A 12,673-nucleotide genomic window follows, 5' to 3' on the forward strand; every position below is an offset into this window, starting at 1 on the left:
GGGGGGAGGGAGAATGAGTGCCATGGGCAGCTGACATTAATGATCCAAGTATGCATGAGAGGTGCTGATGGGTCAGCCTGGAAGCCGTATTTGAAAAATAAATAAAGCAAAAAGGGCCGGAGGCATTGCTCAGATGATATAACTTCTGTCTAGTAAGGGCATGGCCCTGACTTCAAAGCCTAGCATGCAAAGAAAAACAAAATGATGGCAGTCATGTCCTGACCCTTTCACTGTCTGTTACGCAGTGCTGGGCTGGGTGACCCCAATGGGCTGTGACTCACAGCCTGCCTCTGGGACTGGAAGCCTAGACTTCAATCTGGTGGCCTCATGCTCTTCCTTAGTGTTTTCTTCCAAAGCTGGCATTTTACCACTTGAACCACACTTCTACTTGAGCTGGCATTTTTGCTGCCAGATAGTAAAAAAGAAAAAAGAAAAAGAAAACCCAGAAGTACTTAGTCCTTAACAATGGTAAGGAAATAAAGATAACACTTTATTTAATCCATCATGCCATTTAAATGTAGTTTATCTACCCAGAAAACAAACACAAGTACTTCCCAGGTGAAAAAGGTGAACTATGTCCTTTGTCATGTAAATTTGTGTTCCCCCCCACCACTACCACTGTCAACATAAGAAAAGGAGTGGGCGCTGGAGAATCATTCCATCAAATCAGACCAGGTGAAGACTAAGTTGCTGCTCCAGGCCTAGGACTAGAGAGAGGTGAATGCGGAAGGAACTCCATTTCATATTGCACATTGGCGTGAATGCAGTCTCAGAGAGTGAGCTTGGATGCCCTGCTGTTGAAACTCCAATAAGAAGAGGACAATGCAACTCCATTAGTCACCACCCTGCCTCTGGACATTTCCATCCTTTCATTAAAAATGAAGCTGGCAAAAGCAGAACTCTACCCCATGAACAGTCACGATGTTATTTTCAAGCGCGTTCCTCCCTTGCTTTTCCTTCCGCGGGGCCCTGGACAGCCAGAATAGAGCTCCTCCCCATCAGGCTTCACAGTGGCCCTGTGGAGTGCACAGAGGTGTCCTGAGGAGCAGCGAGCAGGTGTGGGACCAGAACTCTTCTCCCAGCCTCCCTCTCCAGTCCCCTCTCCTTCCCATCTCCAACTGCATTCTAAATCCCAATGTCCTAAATTAGCCCTGGGGTACAGGTCACACCAAGAGCAGAGAGGGGGTACAGGTCACACCAAAAACAGAGAAGGGATACAAGTCACACTACCAAGAGCAGAGAGGGGATAGAGTCATACCAAGAGCAGAGAGGAGGTACAGGTTAAACACTGAGAATAGAGAGGGGTACAGGTCACACCACTGTGAGCAGAGAGCATCCTATGGGGAGGGGAGAAGATGGCACCCACCAAGGCTGATGAGCAGGAAACCAAACCACACTCCCGCAAACAACCACACACACACACCAAACAACCACACACACACACCCCAAACAATCATAAACATCCCAAACAACCACACACATCCCAAACAACTACACACATCCCAAACAACCACACACACCCCAAACAACCACACACATCCCAAACCACACACTTCCCAAACAACTACACACACCCCAAACAACCACACATACCCCAACCACACACACCCCAAACAACCACACACACCAAACTCAGCAGCATTGCTGTTTTGAGACACATCTGCCTGGATAGTCTTCCATCTCCATGGACCAAGAGTGAGGCTAAGGCTTTGGGCCTAGTCAGGGCTTGGACCTCGACTGTCAATAAATAAGCCATATATGCTGCTCATCCGATGATGTCAATTCGCCAACACAATCACTGGGTGCATCTAAGGTTTGGGCTCAGTAGGATCACAGAGGGACAATACATCCTCAGCTACATGCTGGTGGCTGGCACCTATCATCTCAGCTACTTAGCAGGCTGACATTAGAAGGATCAAGGTTCTAGGACAGACCGGGCAGAAAGGTCCACAAGACACTGTTTCTGGGGGAGAAAAACAGTGCGGTGACATGGGCCCGGGAGTCCCACATCACCGGTGAACCTAGAGGAGGTGGATTCAGACACAGTCATACAACATTGGCAGAAAGCAAAGGAACCTAGAGGCAAGGTTCAAGTGGCAAAGCATCTGTATAACAAGTGCAAGGCTCTGAGTTTAAACCCTAGGATCACCAAAATTTTGAACAGCAAAAATGAGCAAAATGTGCTCATTTTAGGGCTTGTCCTGAGTCAAACCCCAGCATACAGGCTTGCATAACCCTCATTGCAACCTTGTGTGTGTTTACTTGACGTCTGAGAAAGAGTGGCTCCGAACCCAGAAACACTTTGCGATTCTACAGATGGAACTCAATCCCAGCTCCCTAAAAAGAGCTGTGGGTGGAGTGTGTCCTTTCTCCTCTGGACCAGGGTTGACATGGTCTCAAGGCCTGGCCCGGCCACATCTGTGACATTCACGGGTCAGGGAGTGTGGCCCTGTGTGTGCTCTCTCTACCTCTGTGGTTCAGACAGTTAACATGTCCTAGAATTCCAGGTTTTGAGCCAGGTGGCCTGATGTCCCCACCTGGCACATCAAGACACTTACATTTCAGTCTCATCACTTGTGGCCTGAAAATAGCAACACAGTCCAATGTATGGAAAAGAAGAAGGAAGAAAAAGATGGGAACGTCTCCCCCAAAGTTTCAAAGGCTCCTCAAGTTGACAACAGAAGGCAATAGGAGACTCAGCATGAGAATGTGGCACCCAAAATAAAGGCCTTTATCAAAAACTTCCCAGTGGATGGGGAAACTGAGTCTCCAAGAGGCAGACGGTGACCCTAGGCTCTTCCTGCCCAGGGGTAGGTAGAGACGTGGGCTGGAGCTTGAAGTATCTGTGCACCTGTTTTAACCCAGTCAGCACGTGGGTCAGGACACTGGTCCTCTTATACAACATCCTCCACTGCCTCCCCCAGTCCAAAAGGTGGGATGTATGCAGGGTGCACAAAGAATCGGCACTGAGAACAGGCAAATCTCTGGGAGCCCACAACACAGATGCTTCAATGTATATTATGTACATCCTGGAAAATCACACATGCTCTTGAAAGTGCAAAGTCAGACTTCCTCTTCCCTCCCTCTCACTTTCCCTCCTCACAGGCTAAGCCTTATGCAGAGGTGATAAAAATCAGCCTCAGGATCCAAACCAATGTCCTCAGTCCTGCAAACCCTTCCAGGAGGCAGGGTGGCAGAGCCAGGCTGCCAGTAGAACACACACACAGACACACACAGACACACACAGACACACACACACACACACAGACACCCACCCACACACACACACACACACACACACACACACACACACACACACACACACACACACACACACACACACACACCGCTCATCCCAGAGATGGCTTATTGATGCAATTACATGGTTCAAAGCCAGTGGCACCTGACGGGGGAAGAAAAAGACAAAACCAGAAAGGGCGGGATGGCCTCAGCACTACTCCCTCGGGCCGGCTGTACAAGTGCCAAGTGCCTTTTCCTTGTGAACCACAGAGGCAGGTGCGGGCCGGCAAGCAGACAGGACCACAGCCCTGGCAACAGGAGGAAGTGGTAGTTGAGGTTTCCCGATAGATCTCCTGATCCTCTCTGGACCTCAGGACCTCTCCTAGGCTCCCCAGTGCTTTCCCTCTCTGGTCTCTGCTTGGCCTGCTCAAGAGGGACAGACAGACAGAAGTTAAAAGAGCAAGATTAGTTTCCTTTCACCCCTAACCCATCTCCTCATCCCTGTCCAGGGGCAGGGAGTACAAAGGTAGACACACAGGGAATCAAGAGCTCCAGGCTGCTGCCATTGGATCAGTGGGAAACTGGGCTGTTTGCATTTCCAAGTGCTGAATGGCCGGCCACTGTGATGTCCATGTTGATAATTCCTGATGCTTTGTATTCCAGCAAATGTTTAATCCCTCACTGATCAATAATCCTCACTCGGCTGTTCTTTTTTCCTTTTTTTAAAGAACCAAATCCCTTTTTACTCTTCAAATCCTTGAATAAAATTAGGCTGCTTTAGCCCTGGATGCGTTATTCCTCAAAGAAGCTGTGTGGTTTCATAACCTCGGTTGGGGTATTTTTAAAGGGACTGCCTAGACACACTTGTTCTTGGTGTCACCTAACTTGTCTCTGCAATTGCTGTGTGTTATAAGCTGGTCTCCTCAGACACTGCTTTCAACACAGATCTACTTTTTTTTTCACTCAAAAGAAGAAAATAATTCAAAGTGAAGTTATTTGCCCTAACTAAACCAGTGAGTCTAATCTTTGCATTCCTGGCTTACACTTAAGTCCTTCTGTACAACTTGATTTCTACCTTCCATCTATAATTTCTTTCCAAAACCATATTGAAAAGAAAACAGCTCCATTCCTAGGCCATCTTAAGAAGCTGTACTTCTTTCTTAGAGGCACGGCTGAATGTTTTGGAAAATGCACATGACACATGGAAAGAGACAACGGCTCTGTGCTCACAGGGGATGGGCTGGCAGGGGGGTCTCACAATCCACTCCAGGTCCACCAAAGTTCCACAAACAACGGCAACAGAAAGAAACTGCCTTTCATCTGTAGCAGCAAACAAAGCAGCAACTTTCACCAAAGCTAACCCAAGCCAGGAGTACATCCCACACACACCAACCACTTCCACAGTTAGCCCATAAGAGCCCAAGCAGCTCACCACAATATTTATTAGAAAAACACATAATTTGTGGTGGAGAAAGAAGAGTATCTCATACAAAAAAGAAAAAAAGGGGGGGGGGAAGCTCCTTCAAATGCAATTAACCAAAAGACATATTTCCCCTGTGTTTGTAAAGATCACTCTATGAGAAGCATAGTTTTTGTGTGAGAGGAGGGGGGGGTGGAGAGAAATGGGTTATCCCCACTAGTTAAGAAAGACAATTAAATTACTGGAGATTACCTTCATCATTAAGGAGAATGGGCTTTATTCATATTTACAGACCTAAGCAGACTTCAGTTTCCAGGTCACAAATGAATCTCTTCTCGTCTCAGATGCACATGTGGACACTGACATGGGCTGCTGTTGAGTTGATTGGATAATAATCTTATTCTCAAGCTCCTGCTGGAAAGAAGAGCTCCAGAGGAGGGCAGCAGGGGGAGGGGGAGATGGGTGAGGGAGGGAGGGAGGGAGGGAAGCGAGGAAGGAAGGAAGGAAGGGATAAAAAGAAGAATCCAATCATGTATTCTTCCTGGTTGGAAAAAAAAAGTAACCCCAGTATCCTGGAAGGATTTCAAACACAGGCGAACAGTGTGCAGGAGGGTGTGTTAACAGCATGCCTTACTGGTGTGGCCTGCCTGAGACACTCTTAATGAATATTACTTCCTTCCCATTGGCTGTTCCCGCTAGAAACCCAGACCCATCCCTCCTTTCAGAAGTCAGGAATTCAGCTCCAGCCAAAGTCCAGAAAACATGCTCACGCAGGGACAAGGCTCCACCACCGATCCATAACCTTTGAGGTTGTGTCCTACAGTCAACCTGACCAACAGTACATAGGAGTGAATTTTTTCTGCCTTGGGTTGTGTTCCCAGCTTTGTGTCTGTTCTAAACTGAAGGTCCATCAAAGAAAAGAAAAATAGACAGCTTTCTTTAGAGAGAACATGCTGTCCTAAATGCTGGGGAGAAAGAACTTTCTCAATCAGGCTTCCAAAACCAGATCTGAAACGTTGTCTATATCTTAAAATCCATCCAGGTGATTTTTTTTTTTAAAACTCTGTGCCAAAATAAAGTAAAATCCCCAATTAATATATGTCCTTTTGTGGACTGAAGCTTCATCTCCCTCTGAAATGTCACATACCAATGCACCCTTTGAATAGCTGTTCAGAATCACTTGGAGCAGCAATATCTAAGCAGTACACAAATATGCATTCAGGTGACAGGATGACTAAGTTTTCTTTTCCAAACAATGCTCTTCTCCCTAACTTCTCCTGTCTGCTTACTGACAGGAGACCTGATGTTCTCAACATTTTAAAGCAGATAAATTTTTGAGAATATGAGCAGATATAATTCTTGCTCATAAGAAAAAAAAGCAACAAAAAATTGAAGGTGGGACAGAAGAAATGGAGAAAAACATTTTATTTTAAAAAATAGTAATAATAAAATATTTTGTGGCCCATTCAGTATTTCCCATATATAATTTATTAAAATTAGATCAAATTACGAATATTAAGTGCTCATTTGAACTAAAGTGCTTCCTCTTTCATACATACACGCACACACAAACAATTTGTGTTGTATCAGTTTCAGAAGGCAACAGAAACTCTAAGGATACAAAGAAATATGGTGTCCCCAGCCTCTAATACAAAGCATGCTGGGCAGCCCTGAGCTCCTGGATTACTGAAAGGTGTTTCTGTGCACATAATTGCAAGGCTTCCACCTCTCCCTCCCTGCCTGTAACTCATTGCACAGCTGCAGGAAGCTGTGGCTCTAGTCCCCTTATCTAAGGTCCTTGGTCCTTGTTCCATAAAGTATTTTCCTTACCACTATTAAATAAATGAGATGTCCTTCCTGTAATTCTAGGTTTCTGTGTTTAGAATGGAGGTGATTTTGTTTTTAATGCTTTGCTGAAGAGGGAAGAATAAAACTGAGCTCTCGCTCCAAGAGTGTTTATTTATGCTATTATAAGAGCAAACTAACTTTTCAGCACTTAGATAAAAAAATCAGTTTGCAAAGGCTAAACAACTTTCCTGTCCCTACACCAAGAGTGGGGGTAAAATAAAAATATTCATTTGACCTAAGACGATCACATGAGAGTTGTAAGAGTCTTCCCCCCACTCTTGAGAAAAGAGGGTAAAACCTGGGCCATAACCAGTGCCTGAGTCTGCCATGACCTCATCTAGGGGCCTTCAGCCTATGTCTGTGTGGGGTGTGTGTGTGTGTGTGTGTGTGTGTGTGTGTGTGTGTGTGTGTGTGTGCTTCAGCCTGTCTGTGTGGTGTGTGTGTGTGTGTGTGTACACCAATGCAGACAAAGTCCCTATGTGCGGCCGATGGCCTAGTGTACTAGGGTGGCATGGTTCCTCAATAAGTGTAAATTACATCCACGTCTCCAGATTTGTTTCCATGAACTATACTAGAAAAATGCATCTTAACCAAAGAAAGATATATATTACCACAGATACAAGATCATATATAGTATGTGATATATCATTGTATGATTCAATTCATACAGAGCTGTAGGCATAAAAATAACTTAAGTGGATATTGTTCAAAGTGGTAGTCATTCTGGAAGGTAGCATCTTGGAGAGACCTTAACTTATGAGGCACTTTTTGGAGTGCTGGAAGCATTCCATTTCCTGATGGGAGTGGTACGTATAGGGGGACTCATGTGTATATTTGCCATTGGATTTTATACTTTCTAGTATGTGAGTCATTCCTCACCAAAAAGAAAAAAAGAATCTACCAAGTAAGTTCAGTGATCATTGATGACTTCTTTAAAATCCATTATTTTTGCCAACTTCAAAAAAAATCTGTGAGAAAAAAACGGATTCTTTGCTCTGTTCATTATGAGAACAAAATCAAATGTGAATAATTTAGTGACGGGTTGAGGTTTGACATCTCAAAGCGTTTGGGGCCTGAATTTTTCAGAAGCTCTTGGTTTCACGGTTCACGTTGGCACTCCAGGGCTTCACATCATCAGAATTCAGATATCTGCACTTGGCAATTTTATATGTGGACATCTACACGTCACATTCTAACAGCACATCAAAACTCATTACATCCAGAAGCAAGTTTGTTATCTCAAAATAGGCACCTTCTTAACCACCCGCCCCCACCAAATTCCTTCACCTTGTTCTATTTTTGTGTCAGAGAGTTTCTCCTTTTCTCATTACCCACTTGGAAATTTGTCTTTGAGTAACTCAGCTGTGCTTTCATACTGACTTTCCACATCTCTCACATCCTACTCTTGGCCACCACTCCTATGAGCGTATTAGCAATGAATGCCTAATTAGTATTATGGTTCCTGTCTCTGCCTCCACAGCACCACCGAGGAAATCTTCCCTCTGTGCTCCTGACAGTCCTCTGCTGCTGCAGCACAAAACCCATCCTCAATGTGACATTCAAGGTCTCCTCTAGCCTCCTCTCCCCACGCCTCCACCGCAACCCTACTGTCCCACTGCACCTCACCAGCACAGGAAGGGACCGGGCATATTCCTCCCCCACCACCCCTGCTCGTGCCTCGAATCCTTCCTTTCTATGACATCCAAATATTGCATACCTCATAAAGACAAAACATTCACTGTCTCCCTGAGATGATTTCTGTGAAATGGCTTTCCCCATTGAAGTGCCTGTGTGGTTCTATCAGTGGTCAGGCAGGTAATTCTCACCTATGCCAATGTCTCCCAGTGTTCGCTGCCCCTTTTATATTGTGGTTTTGTTATCAGTGGTGGCACACATCAGTTTATAAATACAATGCACCTTGATCATGCCACCCCTTCATCATTCTCTCCCAACTCTCCCAAAACCAGCCCTGTTCTCAATTCTTGGTTTCACAGGATACATGTTAAGTATTATGGTTGCCTTCCTCTCTTCATTCATCCACCCTCCCTCCCCTTGACCTACTCATACCTTTAAAGTGCCAGTTTCCTGGTATTCATTTCATTGGACTATGAGTTTGTTTTCCTGAGGAATTTTACCATCCGAATTCTCCCCTGCAAATACCATACTTCAGTTAATACATCTGTGTACACTTGCATACAAACTGTGTCTGTTTAATTGTACACTTACGAATTAGTTTCTCATTTCCATGTGTGTAAGGCCTTGTCTTCACAAAGTAAAATAATAAAATTTCCAAGTTGAAAATTATATTAAGTGAAGTAAGCCAAGCCCAAAGAAACATAGGTCCCATGGTTCCCCTTATTTGCAATATCTAGTATATGTCTGAGTCAAGCAGAAAAAGTCAGATGAGGTAATGTTAGGGAAATAAACCCTAAGATATGTATTCAAATGTTTTCTTTCATGCGATTGTTTCTAACGCATTTATAAGATTATTTCTTTGTTGCTTTCTATGTCCCTCCCCCATTTTATAACCCCTACTTTCACTGTATTTGATGTCGGTATAATTTGTGGAGGGGAAAGGGAAAAACAAGTCATTTAAACGAGGATACAGGTGGACCCATTGTGACAATGAGAAGTACAAGTTGTCATGTCGAAAACGAACTTTACAACTTCGGTGGGGAGGGGGAGGGGAGGATTGGGGGAAAGGGGGATGTGAAGGGATGGGAAGGGGAAACAAAGGAGGAGGCTACAATGCTTGATAATAAATGTACTCATTATCTTGCCCATGTAATTGTAACCCCTCTGTACAGTATTTTCACAATAAAAAAATATAAAAAAAATTTCCAAGTTGATGAACTCCAAAGCCAAGTGTTATTTTTTCTCTATGACTCAAGTGTCTCAATGAAGATCTGCTCAGAAGTCGAACTCACAAATTACTAAGTTAGAAACATCAGCAGGGAATCTGTGTTATGTTTGCATTGCATTTAAAATGTCCTTACTATGATATATATCAACAATAGAATGTTGATCTTTTATGTTTGCACAGGCTTTTATGCCCCACCTAAAGTATCTCCTGATTCCCCAACCTTTCAAGTGAAGACAACAGCTTTATTGGGGTGATTTTTTGGGGGGGGTCCAGTCATGGGGCCTGAACTCTGGGCCTGGGTGCTGTCCCTCAGCCCTTCAGCTCAAGGCTAGCACTCTATCACTTGAGCCACAGCGCCACTTCCGGCTTTTTTCTTTTTGCTTATGTGTTGCTGAGGAATCGAACCCAGGGCCTCAGGCATGCAAGGCAAGCGCTCTACCACTGAGCCACCTTCCCAGTCCTGGGGCCATTTAACAGAGCAAAGCCACATTCTGGAGACAGATAGTCCAATTTCCTTTGGAACAAAGAGACGAAGTTCTCCAACTCTGGCAGACCTGAAGTCAATGCCAGTTCACGTGATTACCTGATGCTGAATTACTTAACTTCTTGTGTAAAAAGATAGGGCTGCAGAGGTGCCCACCTCCTATGTGTTGTGAAGATGATTTGAGGAAATGCCAGGCATCAGGTGCTATGCAGAGAAGAAAGTCATCAGGGGCAGAACTCCCATGCTGCACCCAGAACCTCCCCCTACACCTCGCCCCCACTACACCCCCCACTGCTCCCACCGCACCCTTCCATCCCCACCGTGTGGGCCTCCCCACTCCCGGCTGGCCCGTCACTCCCTGACCTGGGCCGCCCTCCCGCTGGACCAGACACCCCTCCACCACTAATGGGATCCTGGCTGCACAAGGCCTCTGTCGGCTCTGCAGGCTGGGGAGACAGCGCCCTCAAGTGGCCACCTGCGGAGTAGCACCTGCTGCCCTGTCCAGGGGGGCGGCGGGCCCAGAGCCTGGCCAGGCAGCTCCCCCACCAGGCACAGGGCCCCACCCAGCCTCCCTGCTGTGCCAGGTGCCCTCCTCACCAGTCTCTCTGAGATGAGGGTGAAGTTGGTCCAGACTGCCTCCAACTGAGAGCCTCCAACCTCTGCCTCCAGTACCGCGGGGACCACGGAGTGGTGGGCGTTGGGTGCAGTCAGGGTGGGAGCCAAGGCCAGGCTGGGCCTGCCAACCCTCAGCCCGGCTGGCCCCGCTGATCCCCGTGACCCAGCGACCCTACGACCCCGGCCCCGTGCAGAGCAGCAGGTGACCCACAAGCTCTGTGCTCTGCTCCCTGAAGAGCCACGGAAGAGCAGCCGGGAGCATAAGGCAACATTCACACCCAGCACCTAGGACAATGGAATGACTCACACTAACACCACACACACAATCACACACACCACACACGGTCACACTCCACACACCACACACCACACACGCTCATTCAATCACACCACACACACCACACGCTCACAGTCAATTACACCACACACACGCTCACTCACACACCATACACCACTCACACCACACACCACACATGCTAACACTCAATCATACCACCCATTTTACTCACACCACATATGTTCACACTCACAATCACACTACACACGCTCACTCAAATCACACCACCCACACACCACACATGCTCATACACCACACAACACACACCATACATGCTCACTCACATACACCACACATGATCACACCACACCACACCTACAGCACTCACACCACACTCAGTCATACCAAACTCACACCACACAGTCATACCACACCACTCACGCTCACACTCACCACACACCAAAAGTACCACACACTACATGCTCACTCACTTAATCACACCACACACACCACACTCACACTCAATCACACACACCACACATGCTTGCTCACAATCACACCACTCACACCACATACACCACACTCACACCACATGCTCACACTCATACCACACCACACACACACCACACACGCTCAGTCACTCAATCACACCACACACACCACACACACACTCAATCACATCACACACACACCACTCACGCTCACACATACCACCCACCACCCACACTCACACTCGCACACTCACCACACACCACACACACACACACACAACCCCCTGGTCTGTCACCTTGAGCTGAAGAGCGCAGAGACAGCACCCAAGTCCAGAGTTCAAGCCCCACAACTGACCCCTCCAAAAAAATATCCTGAACTGAACATAGCATATATGTATATATGTGAAATAACATGGCAAAATTCCTTTGTGTAATACACACTTAAAAAAATGAATGATAGGAAAGTAATATAGGCTCTTCTGGGTGATCAGGTACTAGCAGGAGGGAAGAGGGCCAAGGAGAGGGCAAATTAAGTACTTTACACATGTATGAAAATAGAATAAAACTTATTTTCAACGATTTGTATGCATGTATGGAAATGTCTGAGAGCTAATATAGTAGAAGCCAGGCACTGGTGGCTCACGCCTGTAATCCTAGCTACTCAAGAGGCTGAGATCTGAGGATCGAGATTCAAAGCCAGCCTGGGCAAGGGAAGTCCCTGACACTCTATCACCAATTAACTACCAGAAAACTGGAAGTGGTGCTGTGGCTCAAGTGGTAGAGCTCTAGCGTTAAGCTGAAGAGCTCAGGGATGGTGCACAGACCCAGAGTTCAAGTCCCACAACTGACAAAAAATAAATAAAGAAAGAAAAAAAAAGACAGTATATATGGCTTTAAATCTAATATATTAAACTTTATTCTTAGGAGTAAATAACCAAGCATTTCTCAGTTTTCTGAGGTCTCATTAGCAGTATAATAATTTCAGTAGTTCATCTAGACATAAAAAGTCAAAGTTTATTCCATAAATAAGAACACAATTTAATCCAAAATTACTAAGAGTCTTAAATGCCATCTTATTTTCCTCTAGCTATGATGGTATTTTTTCCTCCAAGACTGAATAAATAATACTAAACTAAGTGGGTATCCAATGACTCACCTGTACACTTGAAAATTTCACTTTTGGATTGTTATCTATCTCCCATAAGCCTTCATTGAAACCTTTTTATTTATTTGGTTTGCCATACTTTTCCTTATTTTCTGAGTAAGGAAATATATCCTTTGGTCCTAAAAAAGCACTAAAACAGAAGAAGATAATAAGTGCAATGCAACCTCAAATAAATATATACATAGTGCATTACTAAAATAACACTATTATATGATGCATTTCATAAAATACAAATTAAAGGGAAGACAAGGATATAAAGTCTGATGAATT

General features: G+C 45.4%; 1 long non-coding RNA gene across 3 annotated transcripts; it reads right to left on the reverse strand.

Moving 5' to 3' along the window:
• Positions 1-357: 357 nt before the first annotated feature.
• On the reverse strand, positions 358-12,462 carry LOC138818285 (uncharacterized). 3 transcript variants are annotated; one of them, XR_011369051.1, is made up of 5 exons: positions 12,395-12,462; positions 8,576-8,658; positions 4,955-5,071; positions 4,471-4,560; positions 358-3,663 (listed from the first exon to the last, which is right to left on the reverse strand). It is a non-coding gene; the product is annotated as an uncharacterized lncRNA (long non-coding RNA). The 3 variants fall into 3 exon arrangements; XR_011369050.1 differs by lacking the exon at positions 12,395-12,462 and having other exon boundaries at positions 358-1,016; positions 3,383-3,663; positions 8,576-8,886; XR_011369049.1 differs by lacking the exon at positions 12,395-12,462 and having other exon boundaries at positions 8,576-8,886.
• Between the last annotated feature and the right edge of the window lie 211 nt (positions 12,463-12,673).

This window comes from Dipodomys merriami, unplaced genomic scaffold (assembly GCF_024711535.1).
Source record: "Dipodomys merriami isolate MVZ:Mamm:240054 unplaced genomic scaffold, mDipMer1.0.p SCAF_73, whole genome shotgun sequence".
NCBI classification, from domain to species: domain Eukaryota; kingdom Metazoa; phylum Chordata; class Mammalia; order Rodentia; family Heteromyidae; genus Dipodomys; species Dipodomys merriami.